This window comes from Prinia subflava, chromosome 3 (genome assembly GCF_021018805.1).
Source record: "Prinia subflava isolate CZ2003 ecotype Zambia chromosome 3, Cam_Psub_1.2, whole genome shotgun sequence".
Taxonomy (NCBI): domain Eukaryota; kingdom Metazoa; phylum Chordata; class Aves; order Passeriformes; family Cisticolidae; genus Prinia; species Prinia subflava.
In genome coordinates, this window is record NC_086249.1 from 3,391,283 (window position 1) to 3,415,820 (window position 24,538).

Consider the following 24,538-nt stretch of genomic DNA (forward strand, 5'->3'; position numbering starts at 1 on the left):
CTCAGCTTTTCACTCCTGAATTTAAGGTTTTGTCTATCAAGGACCATAGGGTCATTATTTTTTAATAGCACGAACTGGTTCTGGTAATATGGTTGCTGTGGAAAAATTAGAATTTAATTTGACACAAATTATGTCTATGCTATAGCATCAAGGTGACATTATAGAGTAGTAATTATTCTCCAGCACATCTCATATAAAATTCTTACCTTGCACATGATCACCACACCAGTTATATGCCATCAGTCCCACAGCAGTCTTTTGAAGGAGGCATACAGCTTGGTGGGCTGCTAACACAGAAGGAAATCATGTCATCAGAGGAAGACCTTGAGACCCCTTTAATCCCATTTTAGCCCTTTAGCAGAACCTTAAATAAGGCCTGAGATGGTCTTAAATAAGACTAAGGTAGTCCATTAACTGTGAACACTTTCTTTGAGCAGGGGAGCATTTCAATCTTATGCAGTTGTTGCTGTCAAAGTTAATTCTTACAAAACAATTGCTTCACTGTTCTACCCAAGATATTGGTGTTATCTGTAGCACGATAATGGGAACTGCTACAATGTCTTGGAGACCACAAACATAATTCTTTGACCTAATGAAATAGGAGATTGCTCTTTTTATAAATCCTTAGGTAGTGTAGGTACAGAAATCCTATTGACAGTCATAACATCAAAGAAATTCATCTAGTGTGTCCTTCTGCCTTAAGGTAGGATAAGCAAAACATAAATTATTGCTGACAGATACTGTCTAATCTTTTTTTAAGGAACCCTAATGAGGGAGACCCCAACATCTCCTTAGGCAATCTATTGCTGTAATTCCCTATCCTTACACTGAGTTTTCAGTGGGGGGAAGACAGTATTTAAAAATAACGGAGAATTGAGGAAGCAAAAGAGACAGCAAGGGTGACAGTCCTAAGCCCCTTCAGCTGAAATTTCTAAAAGCAATATTTTTTAATGTGGGTCATCACATAAAAGATATTTGAGGACAGTGACATGAAGTAGTATCTAGAGATAAGATGGTTCCTGTGAAAAATGGAAAAGGCATCTTTCTTATTTTTCCATCCCACAAACCGGCATTTTACATTACTGGGAAAGCCTAGGAATGCAGAAGAAAATGTATTCTTTGATCACAGTCCTAACACTAAACCATTCTAACAGAGAATTGGAATTGTAGATGCATTAGGAAGACTTAGAATGCCACTCATGGCTAGATTAAAGTGGAAGCTCTTGAAAAATTTTCTCCTTCACATCAGAGCAAAAAACTGATCTCCCAGAAAAATCAAAACAAAGAAAAAATATCCATCTTGACTGCTTTGTAATCTAATTCTGTGTTACAGGCCAAGCTGTGAGGAGGGTGTTTACAGCAATGAGGTACTAATGTATTCATTGGAAGCCAAAGTGTTCTCTGAAAAATACTGAAGTACAAAAGCAATTACCATTAATCATATACAATGCAAGTAGAATTATCGTGAGGTAATAATGCCTTCTGAAATAGCACATTAACACCTAGGATAAAAGAGCAGCTTCTGCATTGCCATTGCTGCTCTCGTGAATGCTTATGACATCCTTTTTTGTATGTTTTACAGTCCAGGTGGGTTCTGACCTTGGTAAAGAGCATGGCTCTCCAACAGAGAAAACTCATTTTTCCATAATAATGAAAAGCAGGGTTATTGCAACCTCTGGGTATGAAAACTGGAAACATTTGCTTAATGCCCTGAAATAGGCTTTTGCAAAGGAAGATAATGGCTTCTGCCCAGCTACTGTGCAGAAGGGCAGTGCCAGCTCTCTGTACCTCTGTACTGCCAATTCCTTAAGCAGAGCACAGGCCAAGGGCTGACCCTCTGCACCAAACATGAGGAATTGCCTGAGTGCAACTTGCAGTCATGTCTAACACTAATGAAGGAAGGTGGGGTCAACCTGAGGCAGCAGAATTCACAAAAGGCTTAGTCAAAGAAGGAGGAGCCTTTATCTGATGATAAGGCAAGGAGTGTCAAGGGAAAATGATCTGGCACCTAACCAGCAGTCCCTGAGGCACCTACAATAACGCCATGGGCAAGGAGCAGCGTTGCCTTGTAGGCAGGTTCAGCATCACTGATGAGATGAGCTACGGAGTAATTTGCCCTGACAGCAAAAGCCTCTCCTGTCCCTGCCCTGTACACTTTGCCAAAATAACAGGGGGATGTTCTGAAGTACTACTCGAGTGGAAATGAGCTGATACAGAGAAGGCACAGAAGATAACAAACAACACTCTGAACTTGAGATCATGCCTTGACTTTTTTTAATCGCTAGGTCTCAGAGGAAAATCAAACCTTTTGGGCACTGCAAGCAGTGTTACTTAAATCCCCTGCAGAAAATGGTGTGCACAGACCTCAATGCAGCACTCAGGGGAAAGCTCATAGTGCCCCTTCAAGAATTCTTCCTAAGAGGTGCTTCTAGGCAAATTCTTTTTATCTGTTTTCAAAGTAATTTGTGGCTCTGTCGATTTCAAGCCCATTATATTAAGGCAGGATGGTTTACACAATTCCAGTAATGAGCAGCTGTAGGTGACTGTCTGACATGCTGCTAGCTATGGTGGAACAGCTTGGGAAATAACTTTATAATTCTGAGCTTTCTGCTTAGACTCCTACCCCTCCAGATTCTCTTAAAACTTGAAATAGGAAGAGTTTCTTTTTCAGAAAGGATTATGCATTTCAGTGCTGTGGAGCTGGGGAGAGAAAGAAGAAAATCATCTTTCCTTCAGGAGATTCATTATGTACATAAATTTCTTGCATTTCTGTTATCTCAGTAATTGCATCCTTATATTTATACAAACACCTTTTACTTCAAGGAACTATTTCAGATTTCAATTAGCTCTGAAATTCAAGCTTACCAGAATGAGAGCAGCAACTGTGTTTAACATCTCACTAAGATATTGTATAACAACTTAGGATAGTATAACATTTTCAGATGTTGAATTTTAGCCTGTGTAAATCACATTTCAAGAAATTCTGACATTTCTGCACATTCCTTCTGTCTAGAGGTAGCTTTGATGATATTTCTTTACCATGGGCTCATTAGAACTAAGCTCTGTGCTGATATATTAGCCTATCCCTGAAAAACAGTTATGTAAATGTTGTGTTGAGTCATTAAACTACCGTAAGTCACAGGAAAATTCCCTGTGAATGATCAGACCTGATACATTCTTGTCTGCTATCTCTGTTTTACACGTTTGGCCCTTCTGAAAGGGCTTCTAGAATAAATATCCTATTGCGTGACCTGAAGAACTTCATGTGTGACAAGTGTAAAACACTATAAAGAATTTTTTTTAGATACTATGGCTTTAAGTAAATTGAGAATTCAGAAAAAGAAGGGATGTCAGTGAGAATCTTTTCAGCATATTCTTCTGTATTTAATATAATAGATCCAAGAAGTTGGTTTCTTCTTTGATTTAGTGATAAAGGTGTTTGCCCTTACTTGTTCAGCCTTTGACATTGTTCATATGAAAAATAGATTATTGGTAGAGCCCAAAAGGAATGTTCTTCATCTGGAGCTGGCTTTGTTATGATTTTGCACTGGCTTTTGGAAAACACTATTTTCTTGGCTTCATGTAAATGTGATTAAATTACACTTATTCAGACTTCAAAAGATGGCTTAATTTTGTACCTACTTTTTTGTACACTTACCTATTGCATTTGGGTTTGTCAGACATGTTAACTTCCTTTCCTTAATATCAATATTGTTTCATATGTGGGTATTTGTGTGTGGAGATAACTGGAGATAACTGCAAAATACAAAACTGCTGACAGAAAAAAAAAAAAAAAGAATACTATATTCATAGTCAGAAAGCAGATTATTTGTTCCCAACAAGGTTTCAAGGGAATTCAGCCTAATATTCCTCCAATTTTGCAACAGTCCTTGAAAATCTTTTACCTCAAATATTTAACACTAAGTAACAATTTAGACATAGCAATTCAAGAGTACAAATTATATTTGCATGAGTTCTCCTCAAGGATTAACAACAGATTTTAAAGCTTTCATAGTCACTGAAACTTTCAGGTGCAGCCAACACATTCCTGACCCATTTAAACAGAAACTTGAGATGATTCTTATTGGAGGAAATAGCCAAATATGTGTGACTAGAAAAGAGTTCTGCTATATTTAGATTTGATTTCTTCTTTCTCTTTCTTTCTTTTTTTATAACAAAAATTAACAGAATTGTCATCTCTGGGAAGGAGGTCACTGGGGAAAGGTCCTCAGTGGTCTCTTGTGGTCTGAAACTATCTGTTATTTAAGTTTTGTGTATTTCTCTAGAGTATTAATTTTCATTCATCCATTTAACTTATTTGCATTTAGGTTTTGGTGGTTGTGTAAAGAATTGTGTAAACACAGAACACGATTTAATTTCTTCCCCCTGGTACTGGATATATGTGAATTATTTAATATGAAAATTCCTGTTCTTTCTGAGCACCTAGTGTAAACCTCAAGATATTTATAGATCACAACCAAGCTGCTCTTTCTTGTGCTTTTTGATTAGTAAGTTGAGGAGAATGAACCCAGCTCCAATTCGTGTCCCAGCTGTGAGGCAGGCATCTTACCCCATTTAGAGGCAGGGATATCAGACCTGTGCAGGCCACTGACTCACCCAGGGTTTCTTAGGGTGCTTCCTACCTCGCTGGCAGCCAGTGTCCTCCACCTCGGGACCAGCCAACCCTCCTCTCACCGATCGAGTGGAGATTCCCATGTAAATAGTGATGAGTTTCCAGTCCCTCTTGCTTTGAGTGGAAAGAGTTTAAGTTGCTTTCTCATAGCATCTAATAGAGGTGCAGCACTTCAAAGGAGGTGATCAAAGTGATGTAATCACTGATATTTAGCCCCCAAACCTGTGACTGGACACCATATTCTTCTAGGGCTAAAACTCAGTACTTCATGCTGATGCCCTTCATGGTTTAGAGCTACAAATTGCACATTTCAGCCACTGCTAACTCGGAGGTAGCGTGTAGCAGCTGGAGCCTGAACTGAGGGGATGTCCCAAGGCCTCACAGTAAATGATGCCTGAAGCATTCAAATAGAGCAGGTTGACTAGATAAAGCTGTGGCTAAGGGGAAATGGGCTAATAGCCAATGCATTCTGGTAAGGCAGTGGAGCTGAAAGAGAAACAAGGCTGAGAAGGTCGATGAGCGTCCTCTGTGATGGGGGAGGAGGAGTTAGCAGGGGGATCTGTGCTTTGCCTTGAGTCCATGTGGGTCTCTGGAGAGAAATGGGAGCAAAGGAGCTGTTCTGTGGATGAGGACACAGCTGCCTGGGGCAAGACCTTTCTAAAGAAAAGAAAAAAACCCTGAAAGATTTCTGACTGGTTTCTGCTGCTTTTTAGGGATCTGCGGTATCTGTGCAGAGTAAGAATGAAGAAAGCAATGCTTAGAAGATACTTTGAAAGGGAAGTCTTGTTTAACCAAGAAGCTTGTTCAGTAACTTTCATAGTTTCTACTGCTGGTTTCAGGTGCAAGTCAGTTTTTGGAGATTTTTGTCTTCACGCTCCTCCTATCAGATCCACAAGTACTGCATGAAAAATGATTTCTTTTGTACCAGTACAAATACTGAAGAAAATCTGTTTATTTCCTGGGAATAGTAAAGATGAAGTTATATGAAATGTGATATAAGTTGCTGTCCAAATATATCAATATATCAATATGTCATTCCCTAAATGGTGCTCTAGGCAAATGTATTGGTATTTCTTTTGCCACTTTCCTGCCTCCTCTGCAGAATGCTGTGTAAAGGGTTCTCTGCTATGCATTTCCTTTATTTTTAAGTTGGTCAGATCTAGAGAAACTGATGGAGAGGTGAGAGGCCAAGTCATGCTCAAGTAAAAATGTATACAAAAAGGGGTATTTATATCACCTTGTGGATTTTTTCCCATATGGCATTCTATGGAGTCTACTCTCAGAGTTACAGTTAAGGGTAGGTTGAAGTGAATTGTCATAGGTAACAAGTTGTGGAATTACTGAGGAAACCAAAAAGATTGAGGATGCATTTGACTGCAGTTTGTTGAATTCGTTTCATTAAGGCGTGGATGGCAACTGAGTTGTCTTCAGCAGAGCCTTTTTCAAACATTTCCATGTGATTGCTTGGCTGAATAAGGCATTGCATCAGGCTGTAACAGCAGTGATGTGTTCTGAGCTGAGGCATTAGGAGTCTTGCTTCTGACGTAGGCTGAGCTCTACAGTGTGCTCACTTGAAAAACTACAGTTTGCAGGACAAACACAGCTTTTAAAACAAAGCACTTTGGTATTTCATCCATGAATATGCCAGGGCTGCATGCAAAAAGAGTAAGGAGTCAAGAGCAATTTAGGGATGGCAGTAGCTTTAGGGGAAAAGACAATATCATCATATTTACAGGTCAAGGGTACAAGAGAACAGAAGCAACGGGTGACAATATGCTCTTACTGCTGAGATAGAATGGGGGATTTACAGCACTTGTAGTTCCAAATCAGACTAGAGATTGATGATAAAAATCATTTGGATGGCTCTGTGAACTAACCTTTGGGTTACCTGGTGCAAAGCTAGGGTCAGCCAGAAGAAAGCTCCTGGCACTTGGTGAAAGGAAGGATTTCCATGTTTTGAGGAATTTGTTTAGTAATGCTTCTGGACTTCTTGCTTGTTTGACATTGCAAAATGTCTGGCAGGGTTATTGTGATACAAATACACTGTCAGTTAGAGCCCCAAACAGATGAAGGATCAAAACCACTTTAGCAGTGGGAGAGAATGGAGCTGTCAGAATTTCAGATTATCAACATTGTCCTCTCCAGGCAGCAGCATTACTGCTGGGGAATTGAGGCATTCCAGTATTTTCCTCTGGAGGAGAAAGGCAAGGCTGTCAGCAGAGGGTATCCAGGCTGAGAGCCAGGCGTGCACACAGCCAGAGGCTGGGAGCTGTGAGCTGCTCCAGCGACAGGAGAGGGCCTGGGGGCTCTCAGCATGGCACGAGCACCTGCAGCCACTGCTGCTGTCCCTGTGCCCAGCTGGGGGCTCACACACACAGCCTCCCTGAGCCCACAAGGCAAGGGAGCCTCTGCACCTTTCTGCTGAACCCTCTTCTGGCAGGCAGCCTGCATGTGGAGGACATGAGTCACAGCTCGTGTTAATCCTGCTATTTATTTTTTAAAAACGTCAAAGCAAAAGAGTAGCTTACCAGCTGAATGATTTCCAAGATAATTCATCCTGGAGACTTTTTTACTGGAGAAAGAATAGGGGATATTCTTATAGATCATGTTGCAGAGGTTGTTTCCTCTGTAGTGAGAACAGGGAAAAAGGTGTATGAGATAAGACTAGGAGATGTAGGTGGCTGAGGTCAAAGCTGGTGCTGACAGACAACTGGAGGAGGCAGGTTAACAAATACAAGAAAAAGAAGATCTAGACAGTGCAAAATCCTCCATTCTTAATGGGGCAAGATCAGTGGGCATTGTGCTGAAACAAGCCTTTTTTGTCTGCATATCCTGCTTCCCAGTAACTTAAATGAGACATCGCTTGAGAAGCATTTCTTGTAAGTTTATCAGTGCATTGTATATGGTGCTGTTCCTGCAGTCAGTGAAACCTGTTGAAATGTATCTTATTACTTCCACACAGAACACGAAGGGCAGTCATTTCCAGAAATGAGAGCACTCTGCATAATTATGGGGAATGTGTTATGCATAATATATACACCCTTCAAAAACAAAGATTATCTGCTCTGCAGATGTCAGTCAATATTAACTGGCTCAGTGCAGGAATCTGTCCACTGGCAAGCAAACAGGAATTGAAACAGCAATAAAGGTGAGGATCATGTAGTGAAAGATGGGAAAGAACTGTCAAAAAAGAAATTGAGATATTTCTTTGTCTTCTGATCAGACATTGAGGATGAAAACTTACAAATAGGACATTGTGTATAAAGTCACCATAATTGAGAAAGAAGGGTATGAAGTTGGGGAAAAGGAAGGGAAACAATATCTACTAGTCAGAGCTAAGTGGCACATAAAGAAAGACATGCAAGGAAACCTCATTTATTGCACTTTGTAAAACTACTAGGTCAAAGAACTTTTAAATGCGTAAAGGTAGAGATATAAGGAGGGGGAAATAAATCTGAAGGTGATCAGAGAGACAGTCCTTAAACACAAGTGCTGTCTTGCCACCATGTAAGCTTTAAAAAGTCATTTTGTAGCCAATGGTAGCCAGTCTCTTGCCCAGTGCCACTACCCCCGCCTCAAATCCTGTTATGGACCCTGCTGTCCCAATGTACCTACCCCACAATGACAGCTGGCCCTTACAGGATGGTATATATATTGATTTTTGTAGCAGACATATTGCCAGCATCACATCATGTAGCCTGACAGACAGGGATTGTGTAAAACCCAGAGTAAAGCCCCTTCCTCAAAATTATTTTTTTCCTGTTTTGGAGACTCTTTATGCCTACTTTGTGCTCTGCATGCTATGTACTTTGTTTTTAATGATGGTATGGAAGAGATAAATATTGTCTTCTTAAAAGAAAGTTTATTCCTGAATTGCTTTAGACATTTATGCTTGTGACTAGATGCTAAAAGAAAAAGGCTATTATTAAATTCCAGTATTGACCAACCCCATTGCTTTACTACACCTCAGAAACAGGGTGATGCTCAGACAGATGTCCAGAATGGCTGAACCCATGGTTTTGGTTTGGGTTGTTTCAATGATGTGGTTAAAGCCAGGCTGGGTCTTCTGGAGACTGACTGTAGTATAACCTTGGCACCTCTTTGCCCCCTCCACAGGTCAGCAGTCTGTGAAACCTTACCTGAAGGTATCTTGGGAAGGGCTGGTCCTTGTTTGGAGTTCAGGTGTATTGCATTTGTTTTCAGACCTAATTTCTGTCATAAGCTATCCTCTCTACTTCCCATATGAAGAATTGATCTCTTTTGCTTTGTACTTGTTACTATAAGGTAATTTGTGTTAAACTTCTCTCAGTTACTTGTAAATTGTTCCCTTTTTGTCTCCAAATGCTCTAGTATTTGGCTACAGCACTTGTACTGAATGACATCTGCTTTCTTCCCTTCTGTGCAAAACAGCAAATAGCAGCCTCTTAAAAAGCATGGAAATTTTTATGTAAGTCAAATATTATTTCTATTTGGGCACTTCCATGAAAGTGAATTTTATTTTTTCTGTGTTTCAGTCACACTGGCAAACAATATCTCTGATGTCTGAGTGAGTCCTTGCAGATTTCATCAAAAGGACCTGGATAATTTAAGGATGTCATTAAGTTTCAGACCCTCAGCATTCTCCTTAGGTATGTTTTCTCTCTCAAAGTACTACTGAAGAAATCACTTTACACAGTTGCTGGTAAATCTGTTGGTATCTCTGTGAAATAATATCCACACATACTTGTCTTGGTTTGAAAGACAGGTATCTGCTAGGAAGGGGCAGGACCTCCCTAGAGATGGAGAATTCAAATCCTCTCCCTCCAAATTATTCCAATTAAAAGGAAAATTAAAGGAGCTTTCAGGCAGAGGTATGGGGGTAGGAAAAACAGTTCTTTACTAGTATATAGGACAAAACGACAAACAAACAACAACTACAGCATCAATAATAAACAGAATCAAGAACCTTGAGGGCTTTCTTTTACAAAAGCCCAGAGCAGTTTGATCTGGGTGCCCCTGCAGGACTCCGAGAGGCCGAACTGGAAGGAAGGAAAAGTCCCGGGCTGGTGGATGAGATGAGGAGCTCTGCGCTGGCAGCTGGAGCAGCAGGGGTGTCCCGGCAGGGCTGGGCAGTGCAGGGCTACAGAGCAGCAGGAGAGCCTCAAAGCTCTGAAGGAGCAGCGGCGGTGGGGGGAGAGGCTGGAGAAAGCGAGTTCAGGATTCCCGGGTACACAGCAGATGACGATAGATTTCCCAGGACGAGGCAGAGGCAGAGGGCAGCCTGACCGTCCTCCTCGGCGCTGAGAGCAAGAGTGCCTCCCCCTTCCCCAGATCTGTCTTTTTGCCTTTCCCAAAGCTCATCCTCTCTCCCCTCTGAGGGACACTCCCAGGGACTCAGAAACAATAGGTGTAGCCTCGTGCTGCCGTATCCCTCAAGTACCCCTTTTTGTTCTGACTAAGTAGTCATTAATGCTTCTTGGAAACTTATGGGAAGAAATTCTGTGAGAAGAAAAAAAACCAAATCTAACCCCCAACAATACTATGACTGGAACTACCTCTGGAGCATTGCTGCCCTGAGACGCCCTTCCAGCAAAGGCCTTTCACAGTGGAGAGTTCAAGGGAGGGCTTCCAATAAACTTACCCCTGTTCCATGCTAGCCTAGCCAAGTGTCACTCAGATTTCCCAGTGTTATCACAATTGTGCCATCTCTTTTACAATCTTTTCCCTTTCTCCTGAGTACCCACCAGTCTGTGCCCATCACAGGGTGCAGTTTTCCAGCTGTGACTGCATCAGCAGTGCACATTTTTCATTCAGTGATATTGTTAGTCATCACGGGTTGCAGTACAGAGGGAAAATGGATTGAATTTTCCTTTTCAAACTGTTTTAGTGCTATATTGAGGCTGGCATGTAGTGTGCACCCTGTAAAGGACCAGGCTCAAGAGTTCATTATCAAACTTAGTTCCTTCTTCCAGCCAAACACTCCTGGATAAATAGAATTCTGTGCTTTGCCATTTTGCTGCTGCATATTAATATAGATTCCTCTGTGGGGGCTGAGAAGCTGAAATGCACTGAATGTAGTTAAACTGCTTTTTCTGTGATTATAATGAGAGGGACCTGGTGAGATCACAGGAAAGCAAGCCACATATACACAGTATTTTCTGCAGTTTACATTAAAATTTTAAATAGCTGCAGAAAAATAGGTTGTTTGGGAGACCAAATGTGTGCATTATTGCCTTTATGGCACTGCTTCTTCTGAACTGTCAGTAGCATTGCACTATTTTCTCTGCAGGGCGTCAAACAGAGGTCAGGAAAGTGGATGTCTGCTCCCAAAGGCAATTTGTTTAAACAGTGCTGTTGAAACACAGCTCAGAGTTATGTTTAATATGAATGAGAATCCGGAACCATTTGAAAAGGCAGATGGGGGATTTTCCAGAACCTGCCATTTTCTGTGTTTTCCTTTTGCATTCTCCCTGTTTGCTGCTCCTGGCAGGAAAGGCACACACAGGTTGTTAAACCACACCTAGTCTTTACCTGACCATGCAAGGAGCAGCTGCCTCAGTATGAGGGCTCGTTTTGCTCTCTCTGTTGGACAAGTTTCAGTTCAAAATCCACAGGACTCTTTTTATCTCAGCACTGACTGGCTTTTAGCTTGTACTGGAGAGAGTAGCACCTGAATAGGGCTGAGTAGCAAGTTCATCATCCAAAGCTGTATAAACAGACCTGTGGACCACCAGAAGTGATTACACACACAAGCTGGTTCACATTCAGTGTAGACCTTGTCCTTGTCTCTCAATGTGAAACATTGCCCAATTTCTGTGGGACAAGATGCCTTTTCCTGCCCAAGAAGCTGGCAGGATAGTCAGGAAAAAGTAGTATATTTTATTTGTTTTCAAGAAGGAAAACAAATCTGGTGATTGATTTTCTGGTGCCTAGTTTTCACAAAAATAACTGAGGGCCTTCATTAATTTCTTATTGAAACAGCAGCAGCGTTCTTTGCTTTAGTTTAACATACTGCTTGCATATAGTTTGATGTCTGATTTGGTTTTGTCTTGCCATGTACAAGTAATATACTACTTGTGAAAGGAAAAATACAGGAGAGAAAATCATGTGAGCAGGTACTCTTGCAAATACACTAAATTTTATTCTTCTTGCTGTTAGAAAGTGCAAGCAGTTTCCAACCCTCATGGTAGCAAAGGAAAGGCTGGAAACACAATAAAATGCACCCTCACCTTTTCATAAAATATCTATTGTGGATATGCTGAATGTTGTGGAAACAACATCACAACACTCAGTTCCTTAGTAGTGCTCATCCACACAAGCCAGCTGCAAACTAATTTTGCCCTGCAACAGGAAAAGCTGCCAGAGTAAGACTTCTGACAGGAACGTGGCCAAGGGGAGGTTGTTTTAGTCCCTACATTGGATGTCTGTGTTCAGTGTCCAGTATGGGTTCTACTGTTGGAAAAAAACCTTTCAGGACTGGCGTAGATGTGTTTGGTCCCATGTGACAACAGAGAAGTGTGTTAGGCAACCTGTTATACCTCTAAATACCTGTTATTTACAAGCCTCCTTAATTCTTGTCAGGCCCATGAAGGGCTGGAGAACTTTCTCTGGCCACCTGAGTGGAGCAAGCCCAATCTCTGAAATAAACAGTAGGAACTTGTTGTGACAGGTAAAAGAATTATAAAAGAAAGGCCTCATAAAATCAGGCCTGCTCTACTAAACTGCCAGAGTTAGCCTGTCACTTCTAAGTAATTTGCAAGTTCCCATGCAAAAAACAATCTTGGTATGAGAACTTGTTAACACAACAACCTATTCCTGGATTGAAAAACCAATGCACCTGTAATAACAAGGGATTTGTCCCATGAGACTCAGTAAAGAAAATATGTAAACAATCCAAGAATGGAGAGATTTGATGGACAAGTAGAGTACCTTTTACTACTCAAAGGATTAAATGGCGAGAAAGCTATCAACCAATTAAAGTTGCACCTGAGGCCTGTAAAAACGGTGTAAAATGAGCTGTGAAAATAAAGAATGGGCTTTTCCCTGGATGAAGATAATGGAGTCATGGCTAACTTATTGCAATAGGAGCAAACTCTTGTCCGAGGAGCCTGTTGATGGCACAGGGAAGTTCAATTGTACTGAAAGGCATCACGTTCCTCCTGGCGTGCCCCAGCCTGGCCCACCTTGTCTGACCTCTAGCTTTTGCCTTGGCTTTGATACCAGGAGGCAGAATTCATGACTACCCCTCTAGAGGGTGGCACTGTTATACCTGGCATAGTGTCTTTCAATTTGCTCTCTCATGGCTGTGTGAGTGGGGTAGAGTTACAGCCTGAAGCTTAATTCAAGCTGTAGGAAGCCCCTTCCTGAGAATCAAAGGACTTGTGTTTAAATGTTGGTACGCAGGATGTGATGTCTATAGTTGCTGGTAATAAAATTTATTTTTGTCCAGATTTATATGTTTAAGAAGCTCAGTTTATAAAATGATAAAAACAGTCAATAGTCTTCAGTCTATAGAGGCACAATTGTTTGCTATGTTCAGTATTTTGGTTGTTCTGCTTATCATGTTTGAGCAGGTCTGAGCTCTAAGTGCTATCCATTAAAACTACACAGCCTTGTAGCTTTGAAGTTGGATACAACATCCTTTGCCTCCTGTCCTGAAGCCCTGCATTAATGAATGTACAGAGGGCATGAACGTCAGCCAGATTTTCTAGGAAATGGGGAAGATATTAGAGGCTTTTACTCGGCACATCATATATGCTTAAAAAAATTAGTTTTTGTGAAAATAATCCTGATGAGCATGATTGTCATGTCTCTTCAAATCATACAAAAGCTTTTATACCCTGCAGTCTTTCAAGCCTTTCTTTATTAAATACTCTGTAACCTGTTCTGAAGTAATCTTCAACATGAGGATTTTGAGTGTAGTGAAAACAATTGCCTCTTATGTGATCCTGACTGGTAACTGAATATAAAGTTATGCTGGCACTACTGCTTTTGGGATTTTTTTCTCCTTAAATTTCTTTATCCCTCTTTCCATTTTATTGTTCCATTACCTGCATTCATCTTGCAGTGCATATCAGAGTTACAGGTCTTATTTTAGATTGTGTATCACTACTGATAATTCTCCTTTAGTCGTGTTTAGACAGAACATCTGAGCTTCATTTTTAAATTAGAAAGAGAGAAGATGAAATAAAGAGATGGAGCATTGGTTAAATGATTAGTCTTGTGAAGCTTTACTTTTCTTTATCACCTCCTTAGACTGTTCAAATCAGAAATTGCATTAATAGGAGAGTTGTGGTGGTTATATTAGTAGGTTACACTTCACATTATTATGTATGTGAGCCTTACAGGAGTTCCCTGAGAGCTGTACTTATATTTGATGAATTAAAAGAACCAATAACAGCACACCTGAAAGACTCATGCTTTTGAAGAGCTGTGGAAGTGTACAGCTGCTGGTCTTCAAAACATTGCAGGCAGAGGATGGTGCTGGTTGGGTTTTTTAACACAAACCAAAGGAGAAGCACAGTTTGCTGTCTCAGGGACTGACTCTGCAAATGATGGAGGAAGGTAGCTGAACAGCAGCTATCCAAGAAAATGGTAAAACCTCCTTTAAGTCAATATGTGTGTTTGACTCCAATCCTTTCTGCCTTTCCAGCTGGCATGTTTACTGCCCCAGCACCTACAGAAGGCTCAGGGACTGTGAAGCATGCTGGGTTAAGTCTGGAGAAACTCCAGCCAATTCTCCAGGCTTCTAATGTCTCATTCCCATTTCTATTGATAGCCTGGGTTCCTGTCCCAGCCCATTGCCAGTAATCTCTTTCTTGCTCCTGCTTGTTGGCAGAACTCCACCCTACCAAGGCTATTTCATTTATATTATACACCCTGTTACTGCTGCTGCTTCCTAACACACGCCTCCCTGAGGGTCTGAAGATCTTACCCTGCCTTATTCACAGCAGCTATTCTCATTCCAGGAGTCTGTGTGAGGGCAGCCAGCATTGCTTGCTTTAGAGAAAAGAGCTTTAATCATTATGAGTGACAGGAAATAAAAGTTGTTTCTTCTTAACCTCCTCCTACTCGTGATGGCGAGGGTTACTCTGCACTGTCTCTGCTTATAGTCTGTTTATATCAATAACCTTTAACTTGCTGTTCTGTCTCTTGTACAAATACATCCTATGAATGTATAAAAATAGATACATCTGAATATGCATCCATATTAGCTCAGCTGTTAATTCTAGTTATTTGTTAATCATATATTAATAGCTGTTCCAAATATTTGTTCCAGTGCTTGCATATCTGTCAAAATCACTGGCATTTCAATGCTCAAAAACTACTCAGTCTTCATTTGTTGTCTCTCTGTGAATATGTAATAACAGAGATTGGCTCAGAAAACCCACTGGGACACAATTCCATCAAAAATGCAATTCTAATGAAAATGAATAAATTTGTTGAGTTGGGTACATAACACTGTAATGTAGTGTTCTCATAATAAGGACTCAAATTTTTATTTTATTTCTGGATCATACTACAGTGTAATAATATAGAAATCAATTGACTCGGAATATTTTAGTCATTGAACATTTTTCTTTGAGAATTTTGAAACACTTGATCTTCATTCCTGTCCTGGAAGCAGAGATGTACTAAAATTTCAAAATCCTTCAGGAAAAAATCCCCCCACAACCTCTTCACGTTAATAAATCCTGATCCTGAGGGTTTAGTTAAAGCTATACTCCCTTATTTTCAGTGAGCTCACATGAAATCCAAGATGTAATGTTCTCCTTAAGTACAAACAGATGGGTAAAATGCCACTGGTTCATAATATGAAACTTTACCCACCAGCCATGTAGGAAAAATTCATTTTCATGGTGTGTGGAACTGTTACATACTCTTCTTTGCAAGACATGTTAGTTGAAAGCTATCAAGCCCATTTACCAGTATTGGAGCAGTCTTCTTTTCCATTACTTTTTTTATGTCAGGCTGCAACCCTCCTGATTTTGTTTCTCATGATCACAGTTTTAACTCTAATAGATTTTAGAAAATTGAGGGATGGAATTCCAGGCATGAAGTCGTCCAAAATGGCTGAGTAACTGTTAGCAGAGAAACTTACCTTGATTGACCCTCTCAGAGTCTGGTCTCATCTTAGCACTGTCTGGCCAAATTTGCACAATCCATTTTAAAAAATGGCACCCCTGCTTTCACCATCAGACTAAAATCAATTACAGACTATTTTAAGGAAATAGCTTCAACACATAAGAAATTAATCTGATTTTTTTTCAACTCATTCTAATATTGTGTCAGTTGGGCATTATAATTAATCTCAGTTAATATAAGAAGTAAAAAGGCATTTTTTCAGTAGTGGAGTCTATTTACAAGCTCTCTGCTAAAATAATTTAGTCTTGACCTCTCCAGCATGACTGTGTAGTGTTCAGTGTCATTTTGACCTCATGTCAGAGCATGTGATCTATTTCCTGTTTGTCTTCCTTTTTTCCCAAATAAGGGTCTAACATTAAAGAACATCAAACACTTTGAGATTACATTGGAGAAAAAAAAGGGTAAGAAAACCAGATGCAGGCTAATTTTTAATCTCTCGTGCTCCTTCTGCAGTATCTGACACAGATCTACTTGATCTGCTTTTCCATCCCACTGGTTATAGTAAGAATATTGGCAGTTTTAGATGGAGCAATTTCTTAATGGTAATTTTTCTTCTTAAAGGTTGCAGCTTGTACATGGGTGTCTTCTATGCCAGAACATGATAAATTTGACTGTATATCTCTGGGGGTTATAAATGGTTTTAAAGATTGATGAGTATAATCTTACTGAAACATCAGAAAAATCTAATGAATCAATTTCTGTCCATAGAACATCAGTTTAACAGCACTGAATTTTCCACATGGAAAAGATCATCGGACTGTAACTTCAGTGCCCTACTTCTGACTCAGACACCTGACCCTGCCTTCCTTCTCCTCCAAGCCAAGGCATCAACCATCCCCTGTATCTAGGCATGGGGAGAATTTCTTTTCTCACATTGTGAGTTTTTTCTTCCAGCTTTGTATCTTTTTGCTCCGTGTCACGGGGCGTATTTCAGTGATTATAATGATAGCAGTTAAAATCATGGAAATAGAAGAGTTTATATTGAGATTTCACACTGTATCTCTTTGTATGGTGCAGCCACGTGCCCAGGCTGCAGAAGAGCCTAATAGATCGCAGAAAAAGTGCACCTGCTTTCTGTGTAAATTCAAAAATTTGCAAATCTTAACTGGGACATAGAGAATAGACAGATCTCATGGGATTCCTCAGTGCAAAATTCCAGACAAAGTCAGGCTAAAATCTCATTCAGGAAGTGATAGACTCATTGCCATGGGAAATGCGAGCAAGGACCACATGCTGGATATCAGGAAGTGTTTTGTCTGCTCTGGATTCCTAGAGTGGCTGAATCTGAAGCTGGAGTCCCATGATCATCAGTAGTGATGGCCTCCCATGTGGAGAGAGGCTCAATACTTAGCTGCTCTTAGCTTGCTTCATGAAAGTCAAGGCAAAAAATCTGTGCTGGGATTTTTGGGTGCTCAGAACAACGATATCCACATTTTTTGTTGTTTTCCCAAGACCTGAGAAAACACATAGACTACATCTAAATTCTATCCATCCTACAGAAGATGGAGCAGTTTTGGAAAAGTATAGGTATTGTAATCATTTTCTCCTGGAACTTTTAAGTAAATAGATACATTATTTATGTAATGGTTATTTTATAGCTTTGTGCTTTATTACGCAGTCTCCAGAAGATGCTGGACTAACCCTGGAGACACTTGCAAGTTTATTCTCTGGTTAGATCTAAACTGGATATGCAGAGATCCTTTCTGACTCTGAGTAAACATCATTGTTCTAGCTCCATCTAAAACTTATGTCAAGATTTAAGTGGCAGGAACATAATGCCTTTATTTTCCTCAACTGTTTATCAAGCTCTGCTACAGAAGTTACACAGATGATACACACTTAAAATATGTACAATGAGTCCATTCTTCCTTCTTTTTAAAATTGTTTGGTTCTCATCTACAGTATGTTTGGCCTTCTACATAGGAACAGGTAAACATCAAGAGAAACACTACACAGTCTATTCATCCTGGATGGCACACTTCTTAAGAAGTGATATTCAGAAAGACTTCTGAAGACATGCAGGCCTGATGAATACATGGCACCCTGTATTCCTGTTTCTATCAGAAATAGACTTGTCTGCTTAGATATAAAATATCTTTCTTTAGTACTCAAAGCCTGGTAAACTGAGGAGATCCTGGAATATGTTTTGCATTTTAGGGCAGTTCATAAAAAGGAAATTACAGTTACAATTCACTGCAAGCTATTTGGCTGTCTGACACTTGAAGAAGAACAGTTAAGCAAACAAAAAAGGTGATGAAAAACCTGTGTTCAGAGATGGTTATGTTCAAAGTGAAAGGAGGCATAGGGCAATATATTAGTTACTAAGGCAACTGTTTGTTGTTTAGTGCTAAATCATTCCCTCATTGAAGGCAGCAGCTTCTGTTTCAAATTAATCCCCTAAGCTGTTGTTGCACCACTCACTCTTACCATGTCTCATGATAAGCACAACCTCTTGCCAACATCTATTTTCCAGCTCCCATCTAATTGTTGAATCACATTTCTCAGTGGAAATCAAGGTGCAGGTCTGAGGCAGAGATTTTGTGATTTGTAACCTTGGTTCTAATCCATCAGCAACTGCACACCCTGAGCCACTGCCACTGACGTACTGGAAAGCAACCTGAAGGTTCAGACACCATGCAGAGGGAAAAAAAGAACAAGGTTGGTCAGGGTTCATTCCCCTGATTATTTTTGAAGCACAGATTGTGACAATGAGAAAAAGTAGGTCTTCATAGACCAGACACTGTACCACTTTCTGAGGGAAACATAATGGAAAATGTCATAGGTTACCATATTAATCCTTCACTTAATCTACTCAGCATGCTCACTAATATATTTTTCTTATTTTATTTATACTCTTTCCTCACCCATTTTATCATTTAAGGGTTTAATTCAACTATCTATTCTGTAAGTAATTCAGATATGCTCCATTTCCTGTCTTCAAATTTGGAAGCTTTGCTTTTTTAAATTGACTGTGCAATGCATGATTGAAAATCTTTATTAGATACAGCTGTGGGTTGGTTTTCTGTTGTTTTCTTTTTTTTACTTTAAGGTATTGTAACTGTACTTTGTAAAATATAGTTTTAATTTTCAGGGAAGAAAGAAGTTTATATAATTTTCATTCAAAATATTTGTATTTCCTGATCTTTTAAGAAAGACTGGCATTCTTATTTATTGATCAGCATATGTTTCTCAGTATCAAATACCACAATTTCATAAATAGTAATGATCTAAATGTGGTGTGTTTACTTATGAAAATATTCATGACTTCTCTGCAGTTTTAGAATTCAATCAGTTTTAGTGTTTATTAAGTAAGGAATTTAGATGAAGAGAGAAATCCTCCATATGTAAGAGCATAGTGAGAACATATGTCAGAACTTGTGCTAAAGCTGCATTTGAGAGGTCAGAAAGGGCAGGAGTAAAATGATAACTGCCAAAAGTCAAGCTGAGATGGGAAATTTAAGCAAATTGTGAAAGATTTTTCAACCATGCAAATCAAAAGAACAAGAAAAACATGGAAGTACTGTGAAATGAGGATGAGGATAGAATTAAAGAGGATATAATTTCCCATGTTAAATGTTTTTCTTCCTTTTCTTTGAAGCTGAATTTGGATGAAAGAGAATGAATGATAGAGAAGATGGCTAATGGAAAAAAGGAAATGGAAAAGTCCACAACTAAGACAAGAAAACCAAATTTTGTGATCTCAGTTCTTTCCAGATCACAAGGACTTTTCACCTTAGAAGGCACTGGCCTATGGAAAATGGATGTCCAGCACAAGGATCTTCTACCACGGAATGAAGTCATAGCAGGCTTCTATGAACAAAGAACAGCAAAAGTATTGCCAATAATTAGACATTGACAGAAAAGGAAAAAGCAATCTAAAAAGTTGCAGCCCTAAGTGCATTTGTACTTATTTGTACATATTGTCTTTGTACTCATTTTGAAGGGAAGAATAATAGAGTATATACACATAAAGGAAAACTGTATCAAATGCAACCTAGAAACATTAAAGGACAAACACAGCATAATAACATATCTTTACATTGTTGGGGTTTTTTTCCAGTAATATGCCTGAATTTTAGGCAAAGGAAATTCAGAAAGTATTGCTTAACTCATAGCAGAGCATTTGACAAATTATAGAACATGAAATTAAGTATTAGGTGAGGAAGATGTGGATTTTTATAAAAACTGTACACTGATAAAATATCTGTTCTAGTGGGGATAAAACCCAGTTTTTTAAGGGAGGCATTCAAGCTCGAAGGATGCTATTAGTTGTGGTTTTTTAAGATAGGTTTCTAAACCAATGCTGCTTAGTATTTTCACCAATAAACCTGGTACAAAATGAGGAAGGAGCAAATAGACTGCAGTGATGACACAGCCAAAGGAAGGGCCATCAATGAAATGCAGGACTGGAGTGATATACTCTGGGAACTGGATGACCTTAAGGACAAGAGAAGAAATAGGATGAAGATGAATACTCAGCCCAGGGTAGTGTGTAAGGCTAGACACATTTAGATTCAGAGCAAAACCCTCAGCTGTTAACAGGATTGCCATCAGTGAGTCCAAACCTGCATGATGAGGGAGAAACAGGCCTGCTCAATCACAGGATGACTAAGAAGCACAAGCATGAGAGAGCAGAAAAAAGGGTGAAAGCAGGGGCAGTTTCAAGATACTGTCAACAGAGAGGAAAAATTTATTCAATTGTGTGAGACTCAGCTGAGGCCTCATCTAGAATATTGTGTGCAGTGCTCTGCATGGCTGGGTAAGATTAAATAAACCTTGACCAAATGGAAGATACCTGAATAAATGGAAATCTATAAGTATTGACTTGGTTAATCTAATGAGGGATGAGAGTAGATTGATTACCCTAAGTAAATACAGTACTACATGAGAGAGGGAGAGGAAGCATGTATAAATCATGTGTAATTGCATTAACATTAAAAGTGAAGAGGAGTTATCTAACCCTCAGAGTAGCAAGTCCTTAAGCAGCCTTTCAATAGGAATGGCAGATGTAAAGCATCCACCTGGTCTCAAGATAGGTCTCAGGTGGCTTGTGGAATGATTTTGTGTTGTGATGCTGTTACAGAGAGGGATTGGAGTCTGAAACCCAGTGTGCTTCCATGTCTGTCCACTTCCACATCGGTCCACAACCCTGATGCAACCTACCAGTTGAACCTTCTGTATCAAATGGAATATTCTGATTGTTCAAGGAGGTCCTGGTAGGCTCTAGGTTTATCTTGCAGCACCCACACTTCCTGTAAGGAATTATGTTTGTTGGCAGAGACAGCACTCTGTAGAATGAGTATTTATGGATAAGCATTTGGGGTTTTGAAAGTAATTTTTGTCTGCATTTTGTACACAATTGCCCTCCAATTCCCCTCTTCCTCCATTTTAACTGTTCTGCCATCTACATTGGTTCATTTTCCTCCTAGTCCACACAAATGGTTTCTTTTCTCCAGGGCTTCCAACTACCTTTACAATATTGCAAGTGAATAATAGTAAAAATAGCTCATTGCTTCCAAGCCGAGTAGCCATCTGTAAAGGCATTGGCATCCTTTCTTTTAAAATAAATAAGTCTTTGTTAAATATTTTAGACTTAGGTTATATCAGCAGCTTAAAAAGATGATGCCAGTGTATTGTATTATTTTTCCCAAGGAAGAAGCATCCATGCCTTACAAGACATTGAGGAGCAGTTCAGAGGCACATCATCATAGCCTTGGTTGTCTGAGCCCTTGTCAAGACTCCTTTGTCCAACTCTGTTTTTCTGTCAGCATCTCTCCAATGCACACAAGGATTTGAAGTAAGACTCATAAAATAGGAAGGTTGTGGCTTTACTGCAGGGCTACCAGCTGGAGGCTTGTGCAGATGAAAGCAAATAAGTCCCTGAAAGACTAGCATTTAAGAGATGCCTTGGAGGTGAAACAAAACATTCACAACAAAGCGGTATGTTACCTACTGTGCTGAATTTTGTGAGCTGTGTGTTGACTACCACCCAAAAGCAGATCCAAATGAGGGAACCCAGTGAGGAAAACTTCTCTTGAATCACAATCCTGGCTTGACTGAAATATCTGGGTTTGTGGTGAGATTTCAGTTTGTGAAGCTTTCAGCCACATAGTTTCACTTCATTCAAAGAAAGTGGATTGGGTTGGGATCAATAGATGAAAATTTATGCCCCATTTGTGTGACTAGTAGGTACATTTGTGGTAACTCACATGAAAATTTACAGTGTGCTCCAAAGGACCCCAAGTTTCCTTTCCTGTTAACATTCTGCAGTATTTCCTATGTCAACAAATCTTCTGAGTGGCATTCAGCACTAAGAGCTTCGATAGTCCTAGGTTTTACGTGAATTTCTGTCTTCTTCTTCTTGTTAAGTGTTTGTGAATATATTATTAAAATACCTAGTAGGAAACGCCAGTAAACTGATGTCAACTTTAATTTAGCTACACACAAATAATTTGCTGTCCTAAGTAGAAGCCTTGGAGGTTGATTTTCATCTCTCTTGTTGACTTCATTTGAAAATATGTATTGTGGCTTCTGCTGAAATAGGTCCAGAATTGTAGGGACGGCAGTACATGTCTGGATGCTGGAGAAATAAAGGTTGTAAAATGCATTGATTTTGCTCTTTCAAGGAGAGCTTATCCTTAGGGCTGATAGATGCAATGTGAGTCATTGTTGTCACTGAATATTGTCCACTGAGTATTGTCCACTGTTTCCAGTAGAAACAATAACAATGACACTGCCTGACCAAGGCACACCTGCCTGATTTTGAGTTCCTCCTGCAGGCAGGTTAACTCTGCATCACGCCATTCCACGTCACCAGAACAGGCCGCTTGTGAGCTAAGAAAAGTATCATTTTATTGTGTGCATAAACTTCCATCAAGAGTCTGCTGCAAAACAGCTTGTGTTTGGAGTTGGAATATTTATGGAGCATCTTGCAAACCATTTTCAAGTTCTGCCGTTTAACACCTTCTTTGTGCCATATGTTCTGCCGTATCCTTCTCGTTTTTCTAACGGAGATGTTAAATCTTGGTGCACTAAATCTCACAGTTCGGGGAAGGTGCATGGGGGGCAAATGAGGGGGTTTTCCTTTTGTTTTAATTTGCAGTTGGCGAGCTAACATATTTGATGCTTCTCTTACCCCCACCCCCAAAATGAAATGTAGTTTACACTTCAAAGCCGTGCAGGCATTTGGATAAAGCGTATCTATTTATGGCTAGCCTATAGCATTTATGCATTTATCCTTGCCTAGCATGGAAGCTGATGGAGTTGTGGGTCCCCGCCAGGACGGTGACTTATATGTTTTCTAAGCCCTGGTGCTTCCTCTCCTGAAAGCTGTCTTGAAGTAGAGCAGCTTTAGAGGAATCAGAGTTTGTAGGATTGTTGTCAAAAAAATCATTACTTATCTCTATTTTAGTGAGGGGTAAGCTGCCTTGGAATACCTTGAATTTTTCATTAAGTAAGAACATCCCTCAGTGCAACTTCCTTCCCAACCTCAGCTCAGCATCTCATCAGACTAGCTTTTCTTGCTGTAACTCTTCTATACACTTCAAGTATATAATATTTGTCTTGTATTTTGTTCAAAAAAGCTCAGCTTTTCACAGCTCTACACCTCTGTTTGCATCACATACTGCTTATAAATAGGATCTAGTTAAGGGATTGAAAGTAGGAAGCGAAGAAGCCAGCAAATTTTTCAAACTATGTTAAAATTCAAGTATTAAAATGTTATGATTTAGGTTCATTTGATGTATTTTTTGGAACATATTTAAGAGCTTATAAACTTGATGCTATTCAGTAAGTCATTTTGGCCCATATTGTTCCCACACTGTTTAAAATTTTGTAACAACACCCTGTTGGAAAGCAAATAAACGTAAAAAAAAATGCAGTTTCTGTATTTTTAAAAAATGGACTTTAATGAATAACTAAGGACCTAATCAGTGTAGCTCCTCTGCTACACTGGGCAAAAATTTTGACCTCTGGCTGCCAAGTGTTTGTCTGGTGGTTTCATTACCAGTCATTCTGTTGTAGGGACTCAGGGCTTTTAGAGCTCCTGAATTTCTAACTTCTCATGTAGGAAACTTTGCCAATGTTTCCAGCAGGTCTGTCTGTTTCCAGCCACTCCAAAGTGATAGTTTTATTCAGAATGATTGATAGGAAGTGTCTTAGCTCCATATCCAAAGCATAACACTGTAAATCACTGGTTTTCATTCGTAAGGAATAAAATTATATTCACCTTTTGCCGCCATTTATCATTCTGAAGCTATGGTTGATCTGTGTTCTTGGCTAAGCTCTGAGAAACAGGGCATGTATCTTGTGAAGATTGTGCATGGCATCCTTTTTACACTTGTATATATGTCAGCAGAGAAAACAGGCTTATATTTTCCTCAATGCTTTCTGCATGTTAATGTGCTCTAGCATATGACTACATAAGCCTGTTGTTCAGAAGGTTACCAAGTTGAAATTTTTTGCTTTTACAAGTACAAACCTCATCATGCCTGCATCTGTGACTTCTTTCCTTGGGGATGTGAAAAAGTCTGTTTATCTGAAACTTTTTATTCTGCAAGCTAAAGAATGGAATAGCAACTGTATTTCTCTTCATGACTTTTCCCTGTGGGAAATAGTTTCCTCTTATTTCCAAAGGTCTTGGTCTAAACCAACTCTCCAGAGATACCTTAGGAGGCAAAACAGGTTATTAGAGATGTCCCTCTGGTTACAGATTCTCTCTAAACCTCTCATTTCACATGTTTTTATTCATTTGAAGTTTTCCCCATGAGATAGAGACTGCGA

The 24,538-nt window shown here is 39.6% G+C and overlaps 1 long non-coding RNA gene across 2 annotated transcripts in view; it reads left to right on the plus strand.

Annotated features, from left to right (window-relative positions):
- Positions 1-23,843, plus strand: part of LOC134548560 (uncharacterized) — a 40,411-nt gene extending 16,568 nt beyond the window's left edge. The window contains exons 1-3 of one of the 2 annotated variants that reach the window (XR_010079805.1): positions 8,749-8,778; positions 9,148-9,261; positions 19,356-23,843. This is a non-coding gene — a long non-coding RNA (uncharacterized LOC134548560). Of the gene's footprint in view, positions 1-8,748; positions 8,779-9,147; positions 9,262-19,355 lie in introns of those variants that run through there. The other variant, XR_010079804.1, reaches the window with a different exon arrangement.
- Positions 23,844-24,538: the final 695 nt, after the last annotated feature.